The sequence below is a fragment of the Macrobrachium nipponense genome, chromosome 38 (assembly GCF_015104395.2).
Source record: "Macrobrachium nipponense isolate FS-2020 chromosome 38, ASM1510439v2, whole genome shotgun sequence".
In the NCBI taxonomy this organism is placed as follows: Eukaryota; Metazoa; Arthropoda; class Malacostraca; order Decapoda; family Palaemonidae; genus Macrobrachium; species Macrobrachium nipponense.
In genome coordinates, this window is record NC_061098.1 from 18940884 (window position 1) to 18957351 (window position 16468).

The following is a 16468-nucleotide window of genomic DNA, read 5'->3' on the forward strand; positions in this document are numbered from 1 at the left end:
TAAAAAAAACAAAATATAGAAAGTAAGTAGTACTATATTTCACACACTGCTCTCTCTTCAGGTAGGTATTGAAGAGAGAGACAGCAGTCTGTGAAATATAGAACCTACTTACTTATTATATTTTGGCGTTTTTATGGGCTCCTTTTAGTATTTATATATGTATACATACATACGTACAGTAGCACGCACCATGCAGTTTTTAGTGATAGAAAGTATTTAACCACTTAATTCATAAATTTTGTAGCCAATTTGCCATGTTTGTCAAAGGGAAAAGATTTGTGTACATCATTCAACGCACAATACCCTTGAGAGGTCAGGTGTGCACATTCTACCTTAAGAGACATCAGTTGATGATGACATCACGAATAGAAATTGATCTTGTAAACCCGTCCTTCACTTTTGCATTTCACTTCCTTCTCTTCTCTCTCTCTCTCTCCTCTCTCTCTCTCTCTCCTCTCTCTTCCCCGATCCATGAGTCAGCCATGTGGAAGAACGTCGTTTAACCTTGCAGTGTCGAAGACACGCTACCTGAGGGCACAATGTTCCTTTTCCTGGAAACCTGACTAGGCAATATCGTGATGCCCCAAGACCCAATATCAGGCATCTGACGTCTGAGCTCCATCCTTTTGGAGTCCAGGGAGCTGGAGGCGAGTGCATGGAGGTTTTGGGGGCCCCCGGGGGGGGGTTGGGGTTACGGTGTTAAGGTTCTGGAGCCGGGTGCGTGTGGGTAGTCCTGGAAGGAAGGCGTCGTAGTGAAAGGATGGATTCTTGTTTTATGGCTTTTTCCTTCCGATATTTTTTCTTTCAGTATTTAATTTTCTGTCGCTTGTTTCTTAAGACCTTTTGTACGATAATGGCAATCAGAAGTAGTATATATTTGGTCATTGAAACAATTGCGTAAATAGTCAGGAAGGTGAAATGGTTTGGTGTTTTGAAACCCGTTTTGAATGATTTGCATGAAAACAGAATTTTTGTTGTCGTTGTGCATGGCATTTCATTGTTCAAATTTAGTCGGTCAATATCTCGGAGTGAATTTATCGACTGCCTCATTTATCACGAGTTGTACTTGTGTTTATTCAGAATTTGTTAATTTGTTAGTTACACGTTATCACACAATTAATATTTGTGTTATATATAATTTTTAATTCATGATGAGGCAGATAGATCGATGACAACTCTGAAAGGAAATAGTATTTTATGGTATAGATTTGTATTGCTAAAATCGTTATATTGGAGTCTGGCTTTCTATCCGCATGTCCCATGGATATTCATACTTGCATTCAGTTGGTTCTGTCACTCTAGAAGAACAAATATTTAATAGTCTTTAATATTTTTTATGCGTTGCAAAAAAATATAATTAAATTGACCCGTAATTATTTAAAAGGATAAGCATTTATTTTGTTGTTCATGTACGCAATGTATATTTCTCATTATTCTTTTTTGCTACAACCTTTAGTTGCATCGCTGTTTTTGCAAGTTCATCGCCTTTTCCTACTGTCTCTTGGTTTTCCCTAAGGTAATTTAGTCAGCAAATTTTTCTCTTTCCATTTTCGTAACTCCAACTTGGCATTTCGCCGACGTTGAGACTTTTTACGACACAAACTGTAACAGGCCGATTTTTGCAGGCTACTACTAGAACTGTAACCAATAGTACTACTACTACTACTACTAACTAACTACTACTCTACTACTACTATACTACTATACTACTACTAATAATTAATAAAATACTAATGATAATAATAATAATAATAATAATAATAATAATATTAATAATAATAATAATGAACCAAACAAAAACTCCTTTCAGTTTTCTTCTGAAGATTGAAAAAGAAACCCACAAAATCACTGTGTATAACGTGTTTACTTATAAGTATTTACATTTTACTTATAAGTAAACACGTTATACACAGTGATTTTATTGGTTTCTTTTTCAGTAATAATAATAATAATAATAATAATAATAATAATAATAATAATAATAATAATAATAATAATAATAATAATAATGGAGGTTGCAGTTGTTGAGAGATGAATCTTGTGTAGAAAGATATTTTTTGTTCTTGATGGTCTCACATGTAATAGTTCATGAAATTATTATGAAATAAAAGTTACATTGCACAGAATTAAAGTATTTACACATTATGCGCTTTCGAGCTTGATAAAGTGGAAGAGGGTAAGCAGAACAGAGAGAGAGAGAGAGAGAGAGAGAGAGAGAGAGAGAGAGAGAGAGAGAGAGAGAGAGAGCTTTGATATAACGGACACGATATTATATGATATCGGTGAAACTTTGTTTAGGGGCAAATTGTTCGAGATGTGTTATTGAGAATTTCCCCTTTTCTCCCCTCGAGAGGGAATGTTCATTTGTTGTTCACCAATTGCAAATTGGATTCCTGAACTGAACTGGAAAGACATATTTTATCAGTTCGTTTGTAATCGTGGATTCAATTTATCTCCATTTACCGATAACTTTCAAACTGATGTATCTGTCAATGCATTACACACACACACACACACACACACACACGCACACATATATATGAATGCTTAAAAAATAAACTATTTGTCCACACACCACACACACACACACATATTATATATATATATATATAATATATATGTAATATATATATATATATATATATATATATATACTATATATGTGTGTGTGTGTGTGTGTGTGTGTGTGTGTGTGTGTGTGTGTGTGTGTAGACAAATAGTTTATTTTTTAAGCATTCATGTTTTTTTCTAACGAAGATAACTCTTGCTTATCACGACATATTACTGTCTCTCTCTCTGCTTCTCTCTCTCTCTCTCTCTCTCTCTCTCTCTCTCACACACACACACACAACACACACACAGGTTATAAGTATTTCTTTCCTGAACGCCCACTTAATTCTAACCGGATTTTGCTTAAGCTTGCTAAATTAGATACCATAGAGCATAATGCCTGTTTGTTTAAAAAGAAAACAGTAGCTATAGAATAATTATATACAATTAGAAGTAAGAATGAAATATAGTGTGGTGGCAAGTGCTTCTGTATGTGTTCAGAATGGACCAACGGAAAATCATTAGGAACCTCGTAGGCCCGAAGATGAATAATTACTAAAATGTCAATACTGCACGCTAGGGAACTCGAATTCGAGAATAGCAGACCGTGGTACCTACAGAGGCATGGGACATGCACTGGCTTCGATGGTCAGAGACTAGCCTAATACAGTAATATGAAATGTAAGTGTGTTATATATATATATATATATATATATATATATATATATATATATATATATTATATATATATATATATATATATATATATAGACTTAAGTGACAATGACTGCTACGAAGGAAATGCTAAGTACTTTTGTCTTATTGTCAAGACATAGTAGTAAGCTTGGTAATAAGACGGAAGTATCTAGCATCTGATTATTTCTCTCTTTCCTTCGTGGTTGTAATTTTATTTGTGTAATCATCACATTTTTACCTCTCCTTGATTTAGAATCAAACACTGAAGCATATTTACATGGACCCAGTGCCTTAATATATTGCTACATTACATACGTAGCTTATATATAAGCATGTACAGTCGAATGTATGTATGATAACAAAAACATGTGCTCGTACGCAGGTTCTTCAAAATGATTGTTAGTCACTTTGAGGTCGTTGCTCATTTAGTGAAAGCGTGTGGGACTAATAAACAGTCCTTTTCGAAATCTCTGTGGCAGACGAAGAAGAGAATAGCGAGAGAAGAGAATAAGACATTATTATTATTTTTTTTTCAGAATAATTGCGCGCAAGGGTGGGTGGTGGAGGAGGTGTGTCTGTCAGTGGACCCGGGGGGGTTGATAGTGATCCCCTGAAAGTGTAACTATTTTTAAGGCGTCCATATGTCTGTGTTCCTTTTGGCGGTTTGCCTCTCTCTCTCTCTCTCTCTCTCTCTCTCTCTCTCTCTCTCTCTCTCTCTCTCACACAGACGCACCTCATGGCATTCTTTTCCCACCCGGTCTCAGGCTCTCAGCGTGTAGAAACACTCTTGAAACTATTCAGGTACTGGTCGGGTCTCTCTCTCTCTCTCTCTCTCTCTCTCTCTCTCTCTCTCTCTCATGCCTTTTCATCAGCGTGTACAAACACTCCTGGAGCTCCCTAGATTCAGTTATGGGTATTTTCTCTTTCAGTTACGTTCTTCAGATAGAGAGAGAGAGAGAGAGAGAGAGAGAGAGGAAGCTTTCCTGTATCACATATTCATTCGAGCACCGGAACGATCGCAAATTGGTATTAAGATCCCAAAAGACGCTTCTTTAGCCCAACCATCTTCTCTTCAGCATCCAAGAACCGCGTAATGATGGATAGAGAAAGGATAATGATGTCGTGTAGAGAAAGAGGGGTGGGGGGGGGGGGGATGCAGAAAATGGAGCTCGGCAAGATATGAATGGGTAGACAAAAGCCAGGGGACTCATTCAATGTCTCTGTCGTGATAAATGAGTTAATTATCCAGAATTATGGCTCGAAAATTGCTGGTAATTTCGAGGCCGTAGCAGAGTTCATGATAAATTGGGTATTATTTTAGTCTTTGTTATTGGGTGATATTTTTTCAGTAATTTCTGAATAAAGTACAGGTCACGTAACCATTTATGCCTCGCGGTGAATTTTACTTCATTTTCTTACTTTTGATGAAATAATTGTTCGGATTAAGATTATTTTGGGTTCATTGATTTATACTCTTATAATGATTATATGTTACCTATTAATAACATGTAAATTTTGACCATGAGTATTATGGTTAACCCGCGGGGAAATTTGTAATGTGTATTTATTCACCAGTTTTAATGAACGGTCTTATCATCATCTCTTTTTATATAATTCATGATCGTTTTAGGGGATGTGCTGTATGGACCGTAGGGCGGTAGTGCTTTCAGTACACCTCTTGTGGTGCACTGTGGGTAATACGTAAGGTTGTTTATATCGTGCCTTCGGCCCCCTAGCTGTAATCCTTTTCGTTCTTTTTACTGTACCCTCCTTTCGTTGTCCAAATCTTTACTGTCAGTTACCGTTTCAGCGCTGAATGACTTCAGAGGTCCCAGCGCTTGGCCTTAATTCTATATTAAATTCTGTCGTATCAATTACCCTGTGAAGCTTGCAATCGCTTCCTAAGAGAAGGAATGTTATGGATATCGGACAGGAACAGGTCCCAGCGCTTGACCTTTGGCCTAAATTCTAGATTAAATTCAATGGTATCAATTAGCCTGTGAAGCTTTCAATCTCTTCCTAAATAAAAAGGAAGGTTATAGATATCGGACACGGGAAAGAGGAGAGAATACTTGGACCAAACTCCGTCTTCCCATCCTCGGTATGTGTCCACCTTTGCGACGTTGGGAATTACATTAAAAACACAAACAAAAGACTGGAAATATAAAGATAATGACCTCCAAGAAATATTAGTCTTAAATAACGACCCCGAAACCAAAAACCCCTCCGGGCCGGGGGGGGGGATGGGGGTCACTCCTTAGGAAAGATCCCATCTTGCTCGATGAGGAGCGCTTGTGGGGGTCGTGCGATAAACCGTCTTATTAGTCGTTTAGTCGTTTAGGCGATGATTAGTCGGAGGCGAAGGGTTATTAGTCGCCTTTATGGATAATTAACTGTCACAGGATGACAGTTCTCGTGAATTTCGCCGAATGATTGAATCCCTCATTTGGTGTCTCTTGGCATGTGCTTTATTATTTAATTATTGATGATTTGCCTGTGTGTGTGTGTGTGGTTGTTTTTTATGTAGTCACGTGCATGCGGTCTCTTCGGCAGATTGAAAGGGTATTAAACTTTTATATATATAATTGTTCATGAGTGTAATGAACAAAATACCCCATGTTTTGGTAACTTCATTTACGAATTGCAGCCGTATAAGTGATCTAGTTCAGAAGAATTAGTTAAATTAAATTTTAAAGATTATTTTTCGGTAACCTTACAGCATGTACGTACAGTTTTAATAATTCCATTCAGTTGCTTGACATTTGTTGGAATGTACCAGGATTCCTTTATAATGTTATTTCTCATATAGTATCATCCTGAAAGTGATTTATGTGGCAATATTTTTGCAATTTCTTGATAGTGCATCTGAAAACCATTGAAAAAATATATTGATTAGAAAACCATTAACAAGAAAAAATTATATTAATTAGAAAACCGTTAACAAAAAATATTAATTAAAAAACCATTAGCAAGAAAATATATATTAATTAGGAAACCACTCCATAAGAAAAAATATATTAATTTGAAAACCATTAACAAGAAAAAATATATTACTTAGAAAACCATTAACAAGAAAAAAGTATATTAATTAGAAAACCGTTAGCAAAAATATATATTAATTAGAAAACCATTAAAAAGAAAAAAAATTAATCAGAAAACCATTAAAAAAAAATTAATCAGAAAATCATTAACAAGAAAAAAAATTAATCAGAAAACCATTAACAAGAAAAAAAATTAATCAGAAAACCATTAACAAGACAAAATATTAATTACAAAACCATTAAACAAGAAAAAATACATCAATTACCGTCCGTTTTTTCTTGAAATTTCGAAATGATGCTCTTCATTCTGCTATGTTTTTTTTTATACTCGTCATTAAATTGACAAAGGAAAAGACTGAAGCAAATAGTCAAATAGTCTCCTCGTTAGTGATTAACTATTCCATCATGGCATTCTATAGTGGGGTTTGACAAGCACTTCATCGAACCAGAGCATAATGGGACAGAGACGAATGCAGCATATGTTGCCATCCTCATTATGCCTGTTCCCATTAATCAGACATCATTTGGACATCAAAATCTACGCCAGTTTAATGATTCAATGAAGCAGTCATATGGTTATGAACCTTTAAAAGGGGAGGGAGGGTTCGGTGGGGGGGGCGCCCCCCCCCCCCCCCGTCATCTTTAAGGTATGTAGACGGCTCGCATAGACAGGTAGGTGGCGTGACAGCTGATCCGCTGGGTACCGATTAATAATATTAGAATGATCTGTACTCTCTCTCTCTCTCTCTCTCTCTCTCTCTCTCTGTAGAATAGGCACCGAATATTAGAATGATCTGTACTCTCTCTCTCTCTCTCTCTCTCTCTCTCTCTCTCTCTCTCTCTCTCTCTGGAGAATAGGTACCGAATAATGTTAGAATGATCTGTACTCTTCTCTCTCTCTCTCTCTCTCTCTCTCTCTCTCTCTCTCTCTCTCTCTCTCTCGAGAATAGGTCCAGACACAGGATGCTATGATAATGAGAAAGACATATATATATATATATATATATATATATATATATATATATATATATATAAATATATATATATTTCCCCGAGTGTTCTTCATAACACTGACTGATCTCAACAAGTATACATTCATAAAAAAAAAGCTTGACAAATAATTCGTGGAAAGGAGAGAGTCCGGTTCCTGATGGGTGTGCCAGGGCAACTCACCTCCGTCGTATGGGCTATCTCTCGCGTCGTGTATAAGGCTGCCAGGCACACCTGTCGTCGGGCTAATCCGAGTTCATTTAGCGGGGTAATCCAGGTGTAAGGTCACATAGGTTCCGCTGGAGTTCACGAGTCAGAAAGTTGGCTCGTTCAAGAGCGAAATTGGGGTCTGTGCAAGCGTAGATATGCTGGTAGTGGAGATAATTCTGGAAGGTGATATTGGATGTCGTACATGATAATTTGTGTGAGGTGCTCTCTCTCTCTCTCTCTCTCTCTCTCCTCTCTCTCTCTCTCTCTCTCCACGCTTTTATGGATGTATATAGATAATCTTAAAAAGTTTTATTAGATGTCGTACATGATAATTTGGTGCAAGGATCTCTCTCTCTCTCTCTCTCTCTCTCTCTCTCTCTCTCTCTCTCTCTCTCTCTCTCTCTCTCTCTCTCTCTCTCTCTCAGTACAGTGTGGATTTTTGTAACGTAATGAATGATCCACATTTTTATGGATGAATTGAGATAATCCTGAAAAGTGATATAAGACTGCCATACTTGGTTATTTAGTACAAGGAGCTCTCTCTCTCTCTCTCTCTCTCTCTCTCTCTCTCTCTCTCTCTCTCTCTCTCTCTCTCTCTCTCTCTCTCTCTCTCTCTCTCTCTCTCTCTCTCTCTCTCAGAAGTTGTTAACAGCAAGAGCGTGCAAGAGTTTAAAAGAAAGCTAGACAAAATCATTAGGACACCGTGAATGATCAGTAAAACCTGCTCGTAGAGATAAGAGAGCACACGATGTCTCCTCGGATGGACTAACAAGTCTTTGAGACATCCTAATCCTTGTAACTCCTTGTAACTCTCTCTCTCGTGTCAGGTCTTTACGAGTGAATTATATTCCACTGAACTTACATCATTTTAAATAGGTAATTGTTGAAATATGAGGATTCACTTTCTCCAAATCGAGAGATTTATGATTTCAATATTTGTATCACAACAATAAGGGAAAAGAAAGATCCTTATGGCTTTGTTCGTCGACAAACATCAATCTTCCTCTTTCGCTTTCATGAATATAAATGTATTGATGACAGACACTCTCTTGATGGATGTTGTCAATATATTTTCCAGTTTATTTTTCTTGGGGTTATTATATCGCCATGTCATCTGTCATGATAGGTATTTTTATTCTTTGATTTTGAATCGGTATTTTATTTTTATTGTTTTCTGTTTGTCATGGCCTTTCTCGATGGGCATTTATAATTTTAATCAACTGTTAATGTTTTCAAGTGTATATACAATTGAACAGTCTGTTTATAAAATTTCCATAGTTTTTTTTAAATACCGTTTATTTTCATTTGTGGACCTATCTCGTTACAGATAATATTACTTTTTTATTTTCTTAACGAACTTTTTTATTTTCTTAACGCATTTTGTAAGTTGAAATTATTTTTTTACTGATGCTATTAAACTTGTAAATGTTGATCAGCAAAGACGTTCAAATTCCCATTTCGTCCTAGTGGTAATCGTATATTCATTTATTCATGTAATGCTCAAATCGCATTTCTTCCGTGACAATACTCATCAATTGCTCAATCACTCATTCGTTCATTTATGCAAATTGCAGCTCTTTCATCGCACCGTTCACATAATGCGCAATGATAATACTGAAAATACCAATTCTTTCACGTTTTCAGTAGGGATTTGTTTCCCATTTCTAGCAAATTCCAGGTCTTAAATAGAGTTCAATGTTTGACACTGGGGCAAATTCATTCTTTCGTCCAGCACGCTGCTGTAGTGTGCAGTCACCCTCGTAGTTTGAGCTTTTCATTCATTCATGCAAAAGGTGGCGGTGTCGTTACTCGACAGCGTCGGGATTTCGTTTATTCCAAAACAGATCTGTTGTGTTCTTGCCACCGGATGGAAAGCTGAATTAATTGGCCATAAAGTGTAAAAGGAGATTTGGTGGCGGTGATCAAAAGGATTTATTTATACTTCCCCGTCAGCGTGGTGGAGTTGAATCTCTCTCTCTCCTCTCTCTCTACTTCTCTCGTTCTCCTCTCTCTTCTCTCTCCTCTCTCTCTCTCTCCACACACACACATACACACACGATATAAAAATATATATATATATATATATATATATATATATTGTATGTATGTATGTTATATATATTATATATATATATATATGTTGTATATAACCTACAAATTTTTATACAAAATTCATGTATATTAAGTTACCTGATCCTGTCATTTTATTAGTTTCAGTTATCTTTTAGTATATACGTACAATGTAGTGGTCCCCGACTAGAAAATATATATATAAAAAAGGGTAGTGGTAACCGATTAGAAAATAATAAAAAAAAGGCCTACGTCTTTTGTTCCGTGTGTCGTTATTCTAAAAAAAAAAAAAAAATATAGAATTTTACAGCCTTTAGTTCCTGTAGTTACTCTCAAAGGCAGAAAAGGGTTAAAAAAAATATTGAAGCTGAAAATTTGTATTCCGGAAAAGGACGTATGAGGCGAGGCGAACAGTAAAAACTTCACGGACGGGAATTGTTTCGTTATGCATTACTGGGAATTGAAAACATGCTATGGGCATCGTTTTCGGGTAACAGCGCAATATTTCTGGGGAAATGAGAATACGATTCTGGTGTTTAATACTGATGGTTGGGTGAAATGGTTCAGGGAAAAATGCGTCTCATCTTAGTGATGGAATAGACCAACTTTTTTCACGTTTGCTTCAGTTATTTTAGTTGTCCGTAAAGGAAAAATACTGAGCTTAGAAGGTTGCAAATTGGTAGGTAGATTATCCACCCTCCAATCATCAAACATACCAAATTGCAGCCCTCTAGCTTCAGTAGTTTTGATTTTATTTAGGCTTAAAGTTAGCCACGATCGTGCTTCTGGCAACTCAACTACACAGGCCACAACGGCCGGGTGAGAAATTCATGGGCCCCGGTTCATACAGCATTATACCGAGACCACCGGAAGATGGATCTGTTTTCGGTGATCTTGATTATAAGCTGTACAAAAAACTCGATTGCGCCGAAGAAACTTCTGTGCATTTTTTACTTGTTCTTTCTTATAAACGAGAGATTAGGTTTAATAAGCGGATTCCTCATTTCAGAGGGAGGCTTCATGATCTCTCTCTATGCAGTTTATTTTTGCACATTTCAGAGATATGCCTCATAAGAGTTGATATCTCTCTCTCTCTCTCTCTCATTTTATAGACTCCCCATGCAGCAGTTTCATTTTTCACCGTTCCCGAATTTTACACTTCCGCATAAGTAAATTCTACCCAGAAGCTGCTGGGATGCTTTCACAAGAAAATTAAGCGGCCGAAATTGGCAGTGTCTAGGTGCTGACAGGCTGTCAATGTTGTGAGAAGTGAATCTTCCTTCCTCCGCCTCCTCCTCCTTCTCCTCCTCCTTCTCCTCCTCCTGAGACACGGCATCAGGGCCTAGGGAGATCCCAGGAGAGGAGGCAAGACAAGACGGGAGGTTGGTGGTAAGAAAGCTTCGAAGAAAACGATGGCAAAAGAATAAGGAGGGAAATTAAAAGAAGAAAAAAAAAATTTCTAAGAAGAAATATTGAAGACTGAAGAAAGGACTACAAATTGAGAATGTCAGAAGAAGGATACGAAACAATCACGGCAGAACGAAGAGAAGAGGAAAGTAGTGTAGAAACAAGGAAGTAATGTAATAAGGTAATGAATAAGAAAAGTTACAGAAAAAGTGGTGTTTATACCAAAAGGGCCATCCACATAAATACACACACATGCACACAAAATAAAGAGAGAAGGAAGATAAGGTAGAAAAAAGAAAATAGTTAATGAATAATGTATTCTGTATATAATGTGTGTGTTTATATAATGCTAAAGAGGAAGCACACATTAGTAAAGGTTACCAGGTGCAGGAACTGTCACAGATGGGTGCGTACTACATGCTTCTGTGAATACAATCATTCATACGTATACTTCACAGCGCTCATTCAGTCTTAGTAGCTAGGCCATCTGTCATCATTGAAAGTCGGGATCTGAATGAATGTCTGCAGTGACAGATAATGGTAAAGGGGATGGCTAGATTGAAACAGAGTTCCGATAAGAATTAAGAACGGAAGTTATAACTTAGTTTCAACCTCCCACCGCAGACCCCACACTGCAGCAGTAACTGATCATGATAGAGAGAGACTGGTTTAAATAGGCCTTGGGGAGACGCGAACCCACGTCATCTTAGTGGCACACCGCGAACCTGACCACTATGCATTTCTTTTTTACGGTATCTTTTTGCGATTTATTTTAGTAGTCTATATTTACTTTGGGGTGTAGTTAGTTTTAACTGCTAATTATAGCAGGCACCAAAATGTTGGGTGTTTGTGGATGCACTTGCATATTGGGACACTTAATGAAGTAAGTGTATGTGGTTTCACATACATGTGTTTGGCGTCATTATGCATACTCTTATGATATAATACATGTATATGTATGTATAGCCGTGTGGTTTAGAGCGCTTCACTGTACGTCCTGAATTCTTGCTTCTGTGGTTCGCGCCCATGAGCCGACGAATTTCCTATCGACTAGAAAATTCCCCTTCGGTTGACATTATATATATATATATATATATATATATATATATATATATATATATATATATATATATATATATATATATATATTTCAGTTGTATTCCACATAGGAAAATGAAAAAGGTATATCTCAGAAAATGCCCAACAGTTTCGTCCTCCAATGGACCTCTTCTTGGAGCGTTTATTAATAAACGCTCCAAGAAGAGGTCCATTGGAGGACGAAACTGTTGGGCATTTTCTGAGATATACCTTTTTTCTTTTTCATTTTCCTATGTGGAATACAACTGAATATATATATCTTCGTGCCTAAGAAAAGATTACCAGTAATAATATATATATACTATTATATATTATATATATAGATCATATATATATATATATATATATATAACTATATTATATATGAATTCCGAGGTGGAGTGAATTAAATATTAAAGGATGTTTTGTAGATTAATGCGTACTACCTATGAATCACGTAATGTGTGACACACACACACACACACAACACACACACACACACACACACACACATATATATATATATATATATATATATATATATATATATATATAAAGGTATAAGCCACGAAGGAAAAATAAACAACGGAGTTTCCCCGCAAGATCTTTCAGCGTTCAACGTCTTTACTTAGCGTATCTATGGATTTATCACGTTCCAACTTTCGTGATTCAGTTATACATACATAATAATAACATACAATATATAGATAGATATATATATATATATATATATATATAATAATTTATATATGACATGTGTGTGTTTGTGTATACATGTTTTGCAAGTCCCGGCATGGAATTTTGTTTGTAGAGTCTCCCCCCCCCCCCCCACGCTGACGGCACCGTTGGCGTTTGCATTCCAAGGAATCTTCGAGACATCTTTCCCGTGGAAGGATTGTTGCTGTAACTGGATGATCCTTCGACCAATTGGATGATTGCTTGATCTGCCGTGAAATTAGGGCATCCGAACGCCATCCATCGCGAAGGACGGAATTCCACCAACCAGCCAACTTGGAATTGACCTGTTTTAGGAATGGGAATTGACCCAGTTTAAGTCCCGTCCAAGAGGGACTTCCCTTGATTGGATGAAAGGGGAGAGAGAGAGAGAGAGAGAGAGAGAGAGAGAGAGAGAGAGAGAGAGAGAGAAAATATCTTCTATTGTTTTACGTGATTTCGTTTCAGTTTCTTAGAAGTGACTTTATCTTGAATGATTGCCGTTAAGACGTCTTATAAACATTTGTATTGCCTATTATAACTTTAAATAATAATATTCTGTTTGGCTTTGGCGTCTTTACAGAATATTTTAGTCGGTTTTGGCGTTGAACCAGAACGTTTTAATCTAACGAGAAAGGTTTCTAACTGTGTTCTGACGATAATCCCACCCGAACTCCGAATGCATAAATGGGGGACATTTTGTTGACAAAGTCGATAGTGAAAAGCGTATTCTGATATGAGCGGAATCTTCATTTCGTAAACAATAGTAATAAACAATAGTAATTGGGTGAAGTTGACAGTGTTGACGGAGGGATTCAAAAGTTGATTGATTGACATTTGCAATTAAAAAATGAATGGCTTTCACCAGGGAAAGAAAGAAGGAAGAAGAAAGGAGGTCACATTTCAGAGAGAGAGAGAGAGAGAGAGAGAGAGAGAGAGAGAGAGAGAGAGAGAGAGAGAGAGATCCCTATTTCCGGGGGAAATTTGCCTGCGTCTACGAGGAGAGGGTTGCTTTCAGGTAAAGCTTGCTTCCCTCTGAAAGGGTTATTTTAAAATAAGATCTTTGGTTTATTTTGATATGGGTTTCTTTTAGTTATTTTGGTATGTTATTTCTTTTATTTTGACATATATTTTTTTTTTTTGATGTATATATATATTTTTAATTTGTTGGTTTTTTGGTGTATTTTGATTTATTTTGATTTTTTAATTTAAATTTTGCCAATTTTTATATCGATTGAAATTTGCGTTTTTATCGACAGTTTTGATTTGGAGTAGATAAGGTCTAATTAATTTTGAATTAAGTCGCGTTTCAAAATTAAAATATTAACTTTATTTAGAATTTACCGGAATTTAAAGGAATTATTTTGAAGCACAATAAGTGATTATCTTTAGGAAAGAAACTAATCGACCAGATTGAAGAAAAAAGGGGTTTGCGATTGATGAAATTATTCAAAAGGTGTGTCAGTATAAATATTAATTTTAGCTTCGACGAACGTTTTTCCACAATGGAAGTTTTACTGAGAGCGCATAATTGATAAAACAATGTAAATAAAAAATTAATTATACTACGAGAGATGTGGCATATCCTGAACACGAGATCTCTGCTTACTGTACCTTATGTATATATTTATATTTCATGGAAAATCCCTTATAATTTGAGGATCCAGCGAAGTTCCTTGGAATTTTCATAACCTCTCCCCCCCTTGTGGGGTTTAGTTTTCATACGCAGTAAAAAAATTATCTACGTTTTGTTTTTTGCTTTTTTAAAGGTGTTTGTTTGTTTTTTCCCCAATGCCGAGTAGTAGACATCTATAATTTATTGTTATTATTATTTCCATTTCGTCATGACGATGTTGGAGCTAGATGATTACACTATCTTGCCCTGTCTTTCATTCTGTGCTGCAAATCGTCTGATTTGCTTTCAGAATTGAATTTCCTTTTCGAAGAATATATCTTTCATGTAGGCTTGTAGAGCGAGCGCCCATATTCTTTCCAGCTGTCTGGATCAGATGTATTGGTTTTCTTCTGTGTGTATGCCATCTCATACAGTACGCACACACGCACATTATATGTGTATGTATGTATGTATATATATATACATACACATATAATGTATGTATTTATGTAAATGTAGTATATGCTTAAAAAATCACAGTAGATGCACGTGACTTCATAAATAAGCGAATACCACGGGAAAATGATAGTCAGAAATCCAAGCGCTTTCGTCTTTATTCAGACATCGTCAAGGAGCTCCTTGACGATGTCTGAATAAAGACGAAAGCGCTTGGATTTCTGCTATCATTTTCCCGTGGTATTCGCTTATGTAGTATATATGTAGACGTTACACTATCGTGTTTCATATCTCCACAAACTATCATAAGTGATTTTGACACATATTTAAGAGTTACATAACAGTAGTGCAGTTTAATATCCTCCGTAAATCGCTTAGTATTAATTAAAAAAAAGCGTTTCCATAAAAGTGAGCGGCGAACGCAACGCTTCCAAATTAATGGATCCTATACGTGTAGCGTAGGGCGGCACGGAAGTCTGCCTTCTTCCTTAAAGACGTAATTTACACGGCGCACGACCTTGGCGGGAAGGTTAACCCTTCATGTTAAAAAAAAAAAAAACCCGAATTTTCCTTTATGGATGAAATTCGTGACGGTGCTCATGAGGCGTCGTTTTAATGGGGCTGGTGTTTTGGGTGTTTGTGAGTTTTAAGTTTGCGTAATTTTTCAGTTTGATATTTTATCCGTTGCTTTGTGTATCTTGACTAGAGTATATAATAATGTTACTCTCGTAGCATTATTATACTCTTTTATTTATTCGTTAATTCGTTAATTTATTTTGTTTTCTTTTCTAATAAGTGTCTTATCTTCTCTCTGTATTTCCCTTTACCTCGTCTTATTTCCTAATGAACTCCATATATTTTGGAAGCTTGAATTTCAAGTCAATGGCCCCTTTAGTGGTGGGCTTGTTCCACATGAATGGGTTTCATCTTCTGAATAATAATAATAATAATAATAATAACTAATAATAATAATAATAATAATATTTTTTGGGAAAAACTCTATCGCGAGAGTATATATATGTTCTTAGGGGTCCACCCCCCTTAGAATAATAATAATATAATAATAATAATAATAATAATAATAATATAATAATAATAATATTATTAATAATATATATATATATATATATATATATATATATATATATATATATATACTTTATGCTTGTATGTATATGCATGTATTTACTTTTTTATGGATGTGCACAATATGTTTTCATGTAGTTAAATCTTGAGATGTATGTCATCCATCCTCAACTACTGGAGAATAATTCAAGAGTCAGCTTGGCTTAAAGAATTAAAATTCAAGACGATATTTTAAAACTCCCAAGCTATCTCCTTGTCACATCTCCCCTCCCAACACCCCCACCTCCAACACCACCAACCCCCAGTATCCTATTGGAGCTTCCTCTCTTCCTCTATCCGCCCACCCCTACCCCCGCCACCGCGCCCCCCGGCCCGAAACACTTGCAAATATCCTCTCCTTTACGTAACGTTCGGAGAAGTTTACCCTCCTCGGTGGCGTAAGGTATTCTGTAAAGAAATACTTGGAATAGCTCTCTCTCTCTCTCTCTCTCTCTCTCTCTCTCTCTCTCTCTCTCTCTCTCTGGAAGGATGGCGTGTTGTGTTCCTCGGAGGAATT

General features: G+C 36.3%; 1 protein-coding gene across 7 annotated transcripts in view; it reads left to right on the forward strand.

Moving 5' to 3' along the window:
- The window catches only part of LOC135209693 (carboxyl-terminal PDZ ligand of neuronal nitric oxide synthase protein-like), a 489466-nt gene that overhangs the window by 90448 nt on the left and 382550 nt on the right, over positions 1 to 16468 (forward strand). The gene's annotated exons all lie outside the window — the stretch shown is intronic.